The sequence below is a fragment of the Sorex fumeus genome, unplaced genomic scaffold (genome assembly GCF_029834395.1).
Source record: "Sorex fumeus unplaced genomic scaffold, SorFum_2.1 ptg000072l, whole genome shotgun sequence".
Taxonomy (NCBI): Eukaryota; Metazoa; Chordata; class Mammalia; order Eulipotyphla; family Soricidae; genus Sorex; species Sorex fumeus.
In genome coordinates this window covers 9,349,528-9,361,567 of record NW_026606129.1, presented here as the reverse complement: position 1 = coordinate 9,361,567, position 12,040 = coordinate 9,349,528, and the positions used below count along the sequence as shown (strand labels likewise).

General features: G+C 56.5%; 1 protein-coding gene across 1 annotated transcript in view; it reads right to left on the bottom strand.

The window, feature by feature from the left end:
- SLC6A1 (solute carrier family 6 member 1) overlaps positions 1-12,040 on the bottom strand; it is a 298,182-nt gene that overhangs the window by 188,055 nt on the left and 98,087 nt on the right. The window lies entirely within an intron of this gene.

Here is a 12,040-nt window from a genome sequence, read left to right as displayed (position 1 = left end):
AGGTGGACAGCTGCAACCCAGAGTCGTGGCTAAAGCTCTGGGGGACGCGGTGGGGGGGGGGGAACGGTGGCTTCAGCTGCGCCAACTGCTCTGGAAATGCAGCACCCAAGGGGGCAAGCAGGGGGAGGACACTGGCCTGAGGCCACCCCGACCACCGAGCTGGGAGTCGCCCCTGAGTACGGCCCAACCTCTCCCCGCGCCCCCAGGAAAACGGAGAATGGAGAATCCGGCACTGTGGGGTCTGTGCCCGCCTGAAAGAGGCCGCAGATCCGCCCCGGCCAGGGAAGGGAAGAAAAAACTGAAACGCAGAAGCTGGAGTTTCACGGGACTGTTTAAAAACACTTTAGGAGGGCTGGAGGGATAGCACAGCGGGTAGGGCGTTTGCCTTGCACGCAGCGGAGCCGGGTTCAATTCCCAGCATCCCATCTGGTCCCCTGAGCACCGCCAGGGGTAACTCCTGAGTGCAGAGCCAGGAGGAACCCCTGTGCACCACCAGGTGTGACTCAAAAAGAAAGGAATAAACAACATTTTAGGAGGTTCTTTTGGAGCAATGCTCAGGGCTACTCTCCCCTCCTGCCTGGAGGCTGCTCCTGGTGGGGGATGGGGGGATGGGGGGGTGTGGGGGGGGGGCAGGGAGCAAGCACGGGCCCTTGTGACCTCCTCTCCAGCCTGCAACCTCTGGATTTCTTAATGTTGTCACTGGTTCCTTTGCTTCCTCCAACCCCTGAACACAGGTCGAGTCAGAGCAAGCAGAGATGGAGATGGACATGTCAGGTGAGCTGATGGGCAGCCAGAAGGTTCTGGAACCTTCTGTGTGTCTGCCCAGCTCACCGGAAGCCTCTTGTCGAAAACTATCCCTCACAGGGGTGTGTCTTGGCACAGTTATCCCAGGTGACCCGCCCCCAGAGGTGGTTCTCCGGTGAATGGATCCGTGGGTCTGAGGGACTCTCCAGAACCAGAAACCGGGGCAGGAGTGGGGCTGAGGCAGCCTCTGGGGCTGACGCCAGGGTGAGGAGCTGGGCTGCGGCCAGCGCACTTGTAGAGGCTGACGGCTCCCTCACAAGCTGTTCACAAGCTGACCGCAGATCTGCGTGTGAGGGCCGAGCCCCTTCAAAGGCTCCTACGCACCAAGCCCTCCCCCGGGCCCAGGAAAACAGGCCTGTGCTTCCAAAGAAACCTCTCAGAGGGCTGGAGCTCCGTGGGGGGCCCAGGTTCACTCCCCAGCGCCTCCCGAGGTCCCCTGAGCATCATCAGCACTGACCCCTGAGCCCCATGCTGGAAGTAGCCCCCCAGGAGAAACATACAAGCAAAGAAAAATAGACAAGGAAAGGAAAAAGAGGAGGGAAGGGGAGGGGAGGGGAGGGGAGGGGAGGGTGAAGGAGAAGGGGAGGGAGGGGTGGGGAGGGGAGGAGAGGGGGGAGGGGAGGGCTACGAAACCAAGAAGGGAAAAGCTATAGAGTGGGAGAAAGTATTTGTTATATCACAATCACGAGCATCCTGTTGTTCCTCGATTGCCTCGAGCAGGCACCAGTAACGTCTTCCTCTTCCTAGCCCTGAGATTTTAAAAGAGCCATTTCAGTGCTCTTTTAGGGTTAGGAGAATGAGACCCATCATTGTTACTGGCATTTGACATATTGAGAACGACACGGGAAGTTTGCCAGACTCTGCCGTGCGGGCAGGATACTTTTGGTATTTGTTATATATGTGTATATAATATATATGTATGTGACACGTATCATACATATGATACATATCTAATGTAGCCAGAATACACAGCTAATTCTTCTAACTCAAAAAGACAAGCAGCCCAATTTTAAATGGACAAAGGTGGGCCAGAGCGATAGTACAGCAGGGAGAGCGTTTGCCTTGCACACAGCCAACTCGGGTCCAATCCCCGGCATCCCATATGGTCCCCCAAGCACCACCAGGAGTGATCCCTGCGTGCAAAGTCAGGAGTCATCCCTGAGCATCACTGGGTGTGGCCCCAGAACAAAAACACAAACAAATAAAATGAACAAAGGGTCTGGACATACCTTTCTCCAGAGAGTCTAGAGACACGGCTGAGAAGCTCATGAAACGATACTCCACCTCACGGGAGGTCCTCAGGGAAATAAGGCATTGCTCCCCACCCCCCCCCCCCAAGGGGAACGGCGAGAACTTAAAGCTCAGACAACTCCAAGTGAGGAAGAGAACACAGGGAAATTGGAGTCGCATCTGTTAAGGGCTGAGGGGCAGAGCACCGCGGCCAGTGTGGACCCGTCTGGCATTTCCCCCAACACCCCAGCACGTGACCAGTCAGCGCTTACCCGAGGAGAGACAGCCCTGGCCACCACAGGTCCCCCCACACACAAGGGGTCCCAGGGCTGGGGGCCCAGCAGTTCACATGGGCCCGGAAGTGAGAACATCCAATCGGTGGGTGGGAGGGCGTAGACTGTGGTCCACGCACGAAGCCTATTTGCTAAAGCAAAGGAACAAGAAGCAAAGCAGAGACCAGCTGCAAGGCATCACGCGGGGCTGAGGGAGGCGGCCACGAGAGGCCAGACACCGTCTCCATCCAGAAAGGAGAGATCCACTGAGACGGAGTGGAGATGTGCAGTTTCGTGGGCCGGCAGGAAGAGGAGGAATCGGAGGGCACGAGGGCTCTGTTCTCAAACGGGATCCTGACGCTCGCTGTCCAACTCTGCAGTTCACGGTAACTGAACTGCAGACTCGCTTCATGCGGGTGAGTTTCGGGCTGAAGAGACAGGACGTGTGGGGGGCGGCGGTGACTGCCTCGCATGCAGCCAACCGAGATTCGGTCCCCAGCATCACACAAGGTCCCCTGGAGTGACCCCTGAGCACAGAGCCGGGAGGAAACCCTGAGCACTACCGGGTGTGGCACAAAATAACAACACAATAATTTCTCTAAGTTCAAAAAAATTTTAGGGCATGTCATTGAGACGTCAATCAAGTTATTTTGGAACAACAGCAACAGCAACAACAACAAAATACCTCAGTGGTCTCAGAAAGAGACTGGCCCGCTCTCCAGATTCCTCTGCTCTTTAATTCACCAGCATTGTTCTCCAAAACACACAGCAGGTGCAAGGATAATGCTCTTCGAGAAAATAAAGCCAGACGGGCCGGGAGGACTCTAAGGAGGGTCCAGAGAACCGTGAGGACTGTGCCGCACACTCGCGCTTGCTGGCAGCCAAGGGCAAACAGGTTTCACGCTAAGACTGGAAAGTCACCGGAAGGAGAACGAGCCGGCGCTGATCAGGCGGCGCTAGCCGGTGCCAGGCATAGATAAGATCTATTTTCTGGTTTCTTGTCAGGGCCCCCGGGATTCTGACTTCATCCTTCGGAGAGCAAGTGTGGGAATGACTCAAGGCATCCACCCTCCCCGCCGTCTCACCGCAGGCTCCCGCTCTCCATCTGGAAGAAGCATCAGCAGCTGCACTGGTTACCGGTCAGCGTCTTCGCTTCTCCTGAGGGTTAACAGCCTCAGATTGTGTTTCTTTTTGTTCCGGGGAAGGGTGGAGTGGGGCACTCCCAGCAGTGCCCAGGGCTGACTCCTGCCTCTGTGTTCAGGGATCACTTGTAGCAGTGCTCAGGGGACCATGTGGGGTCCTGGGGATTGAACGTGGGTTGGCTGCCCCCAAAGGCAAGAGTCTTCTCACGGTCCTATCTTCTGAGCCTCAGCCTCAATTGCTCTTTTTTTTTTCTGTTCTTTTCTTTATTTGGCTTTTTGGGTCACAGCGACCAATGCTCAGGGGTTCCTCCTGGCTCTGCACTCAGGAATTACTCCTGGCAGTGCTCAGGGGATCCTATGGGATGCTGGGAATCGAACCCGGGTTGGCCATGTGCAAAGCAAATGCCCTCCCCACTGTACTACCACTCCGGCCCCCCAGTTGCTATTTTTATTTTATTTTATTTGCTTTTTGGATCACACCCGGCGATGCACAAGTGTTACACCTGGTTCATGCACTCAGGAATTACTCCTGGCGGTGCTCAGGGGACCATATGGGATGCTGGGAATTGAACCTAGGTCGGCTGCGTGCAAGGCAAATGCCCTACCCGCTGTGCTATTGCTCCAGCCCCCAGTTGCTATTTTTATTTATTTTTTTTTTTAGATTTTGGAACCAACAAAATGTAAACAAATGTTTTGCTTATTTGTTGCTATTTTTAAATGAAGCCCAGGAAAGAGAAGGTGTGGAACAAGGATTACTAAAGGGCCAACAGGAAGTCCCGCCAGCCCTGCCTCTCATTTCTCACTCATGTCCTTGGAAAGCAGTGAAAATCCTAGAAAAGGAGATTTCCAACAGTCTTCTATACTCCTGCTGTGCTGTCCGACGAGTTACCTCAGCTGGACCATCTCCATACCAAGGGACCAGCCTTGCATGTTCTCTGAGGATGTGGGGACGGGCTTCCGTCCACTCTGGGGGCTGATGTCCTTCCTAGACAAAAGCCACGCGCGACTGCAAAGCAGGTTTCCTTGACAACCCAAGCGCAGTCACCTCCTGACACCCCCTCCCCCCACTCAGGCGATCCACCTCACCCCCCTCTTCAGGGCGGTAAGGAAGAGGGAAACGGGCCCCTGCTCGTGGTCCAGACTTCACGGGCTGGCAAACACAAACATCTGGTGCAGACACCAGACAGCCGACATCCACGGACACATCACCGGGCGCCGTGACACGCTCGTGTTCTTCCAGGATGTGACGAATAATATCTTCCTTGACTCCCCCGTCCCTGGAGGTAATGCTCTGAGAAAGGAAGATGCCCTCAGAGGCCAAAATGATTCAGGCTGTTCCCTACTTGGGGAGAAAAAAAAAACTCTTTATGTATTGAAGGAAGTAAAAATGCTGGTGGAAGAGGAAAAAAGGACAGAGCTGATGCTGGCCAGCGACAGCTCATCGGTGATCAGCAGGAGCTTCTGTCACCGTTCTGCTTCCTGTGGAGCCTGATGGGAGTCACCACCCCAGCCCCACCCCTGGGGCTCCAGAGCGTCCCCACCCATCAGGCCCTCCCGATTCCGGAGTCAGGTTTGTCTGGTAGGGTGTGAAGGTATGGCCGTAGACAGAGAGAAACGTCACGGGCTGGAGAGATGCTACAGAGAGGAAGGCGCCTGCCTTGCACGCAGCCCACCCAGGTTCAGTCCTCAGCGCCGCAAATGGTCCCCCAATCCCTGCTAGGAGTGACCCCTGAGCACAGAGCCAGGAGTAATTCCTGAGCACGGCCAGGCGTGACTCCCAGACAATAAAGAGCAGGAGAAGTCATGCTTCGGACTTCACTCATTCAGCCATTCACACACCCGCCCCTCCACCCATCGCTCCACACACCCATCCGGCCACACACAGAAACATCTTCCTTGTGGGATCAGACACTCAGTTCCTCTGTCTTGAGAACACTTAGGACGAACTGAGACTTCAGTTTCAGAAAGACGGAGCCCGGGAAGCTCCCACCCGTCCCACCACATAGGTGAGCAATCTCGGGCCTCGTATTCATAGACAAAGACTCTGAAAGCCGCTGAGTGGCAACGGCAGACGTGGATGGGCTCGGGACCCATACAACAAAGATGCTCCCTGGGGAGTCTCTTCCTTCACCCACACCTCGCTGACCCCAAGCTGAAGGTACCGGGAACTTAAAAGCATCAGTGGACACAGATGAAGCCTGGCTCTACCCAAGCGACCAGGAAAGGGAACATTCCGGACCAGCACAGTCATTTCCATGCCAGCAAAATAGAAAACGTTCAGACAACAACTGGTTCGCGGCAGCCAAAGGCGGCAAAAAATAAGGGAACCTCACACCATGCTGAGGTCAAGTCCAGCTGAAGGGTTCCTAGACCCTTGTCCGAATACGGCAGGGACTGAGTCTGCTGCTTCTCCCTGGAGGCCCCGTGGGAAGCCGGAGGCCCCCTGTCCACAGTAAGGAAGACCCCTGCCCCTCGCGTTGTCACGGAAGTGAGTGGGGAAGCGGGGCTTCCCACCAGTAAAGATGTAGGAGTCCCGACCCCCTACTGGCCCCCACAGAGTAGCGTGACATGAAGACAGATAAAAATGAAGATTTCCATTAGACCTCAAGTCCCAGAACATCATAGTTTAAATGCCTCTATGTAAACCGAAGTCCCTTGTCACCTCCAAAAAAACAATAATTGGAAGATTTCATGTGAGATTTTCCAAAAGACCATCCACAGAGGCCAAGATATTCCCATCTTCAGAGTTGTGAAGAATATCCCACGCATAATTCAAAGGGATCGTCATGAAAATGCTTCAGAACGGGAGCAACCCCCAGAGGCTGCAAGGAAAACGCTAACGTCTGTGAGATCAGGGTGCTGGGAGTTGGCAGAAACGAGCACCCAAGGGCAAGGAAAGAAATGATTGGCGTGAAAACTCCCTGAATTGGACAAGACACAGACACGGACGGAATCAAGAACTCAATGAGCCTCGAACAAGACAAACTCTCCAAAAGCCGAGGCTCAGAACACACCACGGTCACGTTTCTGAAAACAAAAACAGAAGAGAATTTTGAGAGCAAGCCAAGAAATACAGGTTCCCACACACAGCGACTGTGGTCTCTCTGCAGAAACCCAAGGGGGAGGGAAGGGGTGCCGATTTCAGGTACTGAGTGGAAACAGCTGTCATCCCCCAAGTATAGTGGGTAGCACACCTGCCTTGCAGGTAGCTCACCCAGGTTCAATCCCCAGCATCCCAGATGGTCTCCCAAGCCCGTCAGGAGTGATCCCCGAGCACAGTCTGGTGTGGCCCAGCCCCCTACCCCCAAAACAGAAAAGAAAAAGAAAATATCCTTAATTCATTCTTTAATTAGTCTTGAGGGTCAGGCTCTTGACTTGCATACAGTGAATCCGAACTGAATTCCCAGGAACTTCCAGGAGAGAACCCTGAGTACCAGCCAGGAGCAAGCCCCAAGCAGAGTCAGGGATGCCCCAAACCAAAAGCATTATTATTATTTTTCTTTTTGAGTCATACCCGGCAATGCACAGGGGTTACTCCTGGCTCGGCACTCAGGAATTACTCCTGGCAGTGCTCAGGGGACCATATGGGAAGCTGGGGACCCAACCCAGGTTGGCCACGTGCAAGGCGAACACCCATCACCACTGTGCTATTGCTCCAGCCCCAATTCTTAAAATTCTTAAGTGCATGCTTAAAAAGAACAACGCTCCCATACTTATGTGCTGAAAATTGGAAAATGCTGATGAAAAGAAGCAGATGGAAAGAAAGGAAGGAAGAGATGGTGTTGATGGGAGAGAAAGTCTGGCAGCATAGTGGGTCCATTCTCACCAGCCATTTCTGTCCAATGTCAACAAGACGGGACCTTCAAAGGCAAAGGACCCAGATAATTAAAATCATTCTGAGAAAGACTAAAACGGGAGATGCGAGCCTCCCCTTTTCTCCATCGATGCTGGATCCATCCCTTGAATGTCCCACAGTTCCACCCCAGCGGGACCGTTTCCTGGGTCGTCTTTTATGCTAATTTATTAATATATTCAGGAACTGTTAATTAGGCAGCGATGTGGTTCCAGGTGTTCCACTGGGCCAAGATGCTAGAGGAGGAACTGTGAGTGAGCTCACCCCTTCTTCCCCCTTGCTCCACCGTGTATAAGGGAGGCTGGGACGGTGCTCTAGCTCATTCCAGAACTTTCCATCCTGCTGCATAATTATCTAGTCCCAACAGCAGGCATCTCCTTGGTGACGGAGAGCAAACTTAATGCACGGCTCTCTCCTTCAGTGGATGGAAGGAGGGAGGGAGAGGGAGGGAGAGAGAGAGAGAGAGAGAGAGAGAGAGAGAGAGAGGGAGAGAGAGCGCAACTGCCCTGTCTAGCCCTACGGAAGTGGTGATGCCAAGTCTGGCCAGGAGCAACCTACCTCCAAGGAGCTTATCTACACAGAGAAAATCAGAGCTTCAGCAAAGGGGCTTCCTGTACTGGCAGGCCTGCCCAAAGAACTTCTCTCTCTCTCTTTTTTTTTTTTTGCTTTTTGGGTCACACCCAGTGATGCACAGGGGTTACTCCTGGCTCATGCGCTCAGGAATTACTCCTGGCAGTGCTCAGGGGACCATATGGGATGCTGGGAGTCGAACCAGGGTCGGCCACATGCAAGGCAAATGCCCTCCCGGCTGTACTATTGCTCCAGCCCCCAAAGAACTTCTCTTCTTTCTTTGATGAAAGAGCAGCAGAAATAACCCCTGGAACCTGCGATGGTGCAAACCCCAGGAATGTCCCTGCATGGTCCAAAGAGCTTCCAAACGGGGTGTCCCCACCCGGGCCCAACCTGCTCAGCTCAGCCTTCACGCAGAAGCCCATCTCCCTGAAGCCATACCCCCGCCACCGCGTCCCCTGCTCAGCACTCACAGGCCGCTGCCTGTCCGACACACATGGTAAGCACCAAGGAGCAGCCAAAGGCCACCCCCACCACCACCTCCAAAACCAGGCTGCCCCGAGTCCAGTCCAACCACGACGGAAGAAACCCAAACACAACATCTGGGGCTGGGCATGGCCAAGACGGATTAACCCGAAACCCAAGACTCTTGATGAGGAACAGGACAATCTAAGAAACCCACCACCTCCCATCTGCGCCCCCTCCCCGGGGAAGGAGCCCCTCAACTCTCCACCCTCAGCCCTGCGGCTTGCCTGCTACTTTCCCAGGCGATGGCTTCTGACCCATCTCCTCCTTGTCTCTCCCACCCACTTATCCGTCTTCCCAAGTGCGTGCAGGCCACTGGGCACGGCCTTGGGAAGTCCACTCAGCTGGTCCAGAACCTTCTCTCCCATATTCATTATTCCAACCAGCGTAGCCACCAGCCCCAGAGACCAACAGGCAGGGCCCATTTCTACGGCAGTACCTGGGGCCCCCCAGGGCCATCGGGCAGCATGACTGGGTAGCCCCCTCTTTTCATGCTCCACTTCCCTTCCTGGGGGTCTGTCTCCGCCTCAGACCTTGGCAAATGCTGTTCTCTGGCACAAGGTCCTGTTCCTCTCCTTTCAGCCTGACAAGACATTTGGCCAACGCTGCCCAGCCGGTGCTGACGTCACTTCCTGTCAGACTCTTCATTTCCCCCAGACAGGGTTCACCGGGTCCCTTCTCTGGGGCTTTGCAAACTTTGTGCAGATCTCCATTATAATCCGTGTCAAGCCGGGCTGTCATTCCTTAATTACCAACCGTACTTTCCCAGGAGACAGGGGTGCCAAAAGAGGTCTGAGTCATCAGCCCTGAGTCCTCAGCCCAGGAAGGGCTGAAGGCTGCCGCCTGCCCGCCACTGCAGCTGAGGAATCGCAGAAGAATGCTCCCTGGGGCTCTGCTGGTGCCGCCAGCCGGCTGAAGGTCTGGGCACCAGGCAGGAGCTCCAGAGAATCCCCCGCCCCCAGGCTCTCCCCTATGCTGCCCACACACCCTCCTGGGCTGGCCAGCGCCCCCCTCCATCGGTGGTGAACCCCCACCCCCATGCTGATTCCTACCAGGCCCAGCTCTCACCTGGTCCAACATCAGAGGCGTGAGCGGATGAGGCAGTGACCCCGTGGTGGGGGTCTCGGGCTGCATGCCCTGCATGTGGAGGCTCTGGGTTCAATGCTTGGCACTGCAAAACACACACACACACACACACACACACACACACACACACACACACACAAACCGGAGGTGTGAAAAGCAATCGAGCCAGGAGGCCAGAAAACGCAAGAGGCATCAGACTTGGACCGGCCAGCAAGCTCACTTGGCAGACGACAGGCGTGATCTTGCATCCAGAAAATCCTGCGGCGTCTACGAGAAAACTAACAGCACTGAGAACTGGGTCCGGGGGTCCTCCCAGCACCCCCCTCCTTCCTTCTGAGCGCCGGCAGGCGCGACAGGACATCCTGTGGGGCAGCCGCTGTCCCTGCGTTCCCAACCCCGGGCAGTGCCCGGCCCTGCCAGGCCTGTCGCCTGCCTCCTGTAATCTCTAAGGTCTAGACACAGCAGTGAATCTACGGCCCGAGCCGGCCATGCGTCATCCCCGTAATCCCCAGATACCCGGCCAGGAGCGATGATTATCACCCGCATTTTTCCGATGAGACTCTGAACTCACTTCAGAGCCCCACTTGTTGTGACCTTGAAGGCCGGAAGCTAGGGCTCTGCACCCAGTGCTCAGTTCCCCACCACCCCGGGGGAGCAGAGCGGCCTCTCCTCTGGCCATCCTGCCCACCCCGTGTGGAGATGAGCTCAGCCCCCTCGGGTGGGGTGAGGAGCAGGGGCCCCATCTGGGCTGCTCTGCCCCTGGCTCCAGTCCTTAGCGCAGGCAGAAAACGACTGAGTAGGACACCCCCCACACACACACCAAGGAGCCTGAAAATAGCGATTCTAGAACAAATGTTGGAAACTTCAGCATCACTCTGAACCTGCCAGCTCCTGCTAGATACGGAGGGCCCTGCCACGGGAAGTCTGACATGCCTGGACGGGGCATGAGAAACAAGGGGGAGGGGAGTCTCGGGGTATCTTGGGGTGCAAGTCTGTCTCGGGCGTGGGGTGTCTTGGGTGCGGGGTGATCTTTGGTGTGAGGGGTGTCTTGGGTGAGGGGTGTTTGGGGTAAGGGGTGGGTGTCTCGGGTTCAGAGGGGTCTTGGGCGAGGGGTGCCGGGTGCAGGGGTGTCTGGGATGAGGGTTGTCTCGGGTGCAGGGGGGTCTCGGGTGCAGGAGGTCTCGGGTACAAGGTGCTCTCTGAACCCCTCGGACCCACGTCGCAGACAGTGGGCAGTGCGGCCACTTGCTGTCCCCCGTGTGCCATCTCCTCTCCCGAGGGCATCAGCTCCCGTCCGGCTTCTCCCCGCCCGCTTCCCCCTCTTCCTGTTTTCCAGAAAGCCCGCGGCTGGCTCTAAGCAATTTAAATAGTGGTGGACGTGGAGGAAGTGGAGCAAAGAGCTGAGTGATTGGAGAACGGCTTGAGTCGTTGGGATTTATTTAAAATTCCCCCTAACACCTGGGATTTAGAATCACAGGGACCCACTGGCCTCTTACACAAACAACCGTGCGCGAGGAAATGGAGCCTAATCCCGCTGTTCGCCTGAGCCGCCCCAGCTGCGGGCCCTGGGCCAGGCCAGCCTCGTCTCACCCCTTCCTCTGCCCCCCACTGCCTGCTGACCCCCAGCTCTGAGCAAGGGTTCGACGGCACAGGCTGCTGCCCTGCACAATCAGAGCCGCCCGTGTCGGGGTGCAGGACACCCCACGCCAGCCCCGAGGACCAGAGGCCCCTCAGATGGACAGGGCAGGCAGCGGCCCAGGCACTCGGGCTTGGCGTCCAGCAGGGACAGACTCCCGTCCCGAGCTGCGCCCTGGACAGACCCTGAGGGCGGCGGGAGCACAGGGAGGCCTGAGTGACACGTTCCAAGGGTCCAGGGCCCGCGGGAGAAAGGGGCTGGAGGGGCTGGTGCGGGTCCGGGGACAGAGCTTCGGTGCTGCAAGATGAAAAGGCGAGGGGGGCAGACGGGGGTGCTGGGGGTGGACAGGGGGCACTGGGGGTGGGCAGGGAGTGCTGGGGGTGGGCAGGGGGATGGGAAGAATGCAGTGCTGAAAGGGATGGGGGTATTGGGGGTGAACAGGGAGTAATGGGGTGAATGAAGGGTGCTGAGGGTGGATGGGGGGGACTAGGGGTGGATGGGAGGTGCTAGGGAGGACGGGGGTGTTGGGGTGGACGGGGATCCTGGGGTGGACAGGGGTGCTGGGGGCGCTGGCTGTCACATGGTCTTACCAACAGTCGCCTCTGCTATGTCTGTTCCACCAGAAGGGACATGCGTGGCCATTAGCTCCTGAAGCTTAGGGTGGGGGTGGGTGGGACAGGAGCCTGTCCACGGAGGGGCTCTTGGGAGAGGGACCCTGGACTTCAGGGAGCACTGATGGGTGAGCAGAAGGAGTACTGACAGGTGAGCAGAGAGAGCACTGATGGGTGAGCAGAGGGAGCACTGAGAGGTGAGCAGGGAGAGCATTGACAGGCGAGCAGAGGCCAGCACGGCGCATCTTCAGGAGCTCCGTGTAGACCTGGCTGGGGGCCGGGACTGCCCCCTCCCCCGCCTCTCTCTCTGC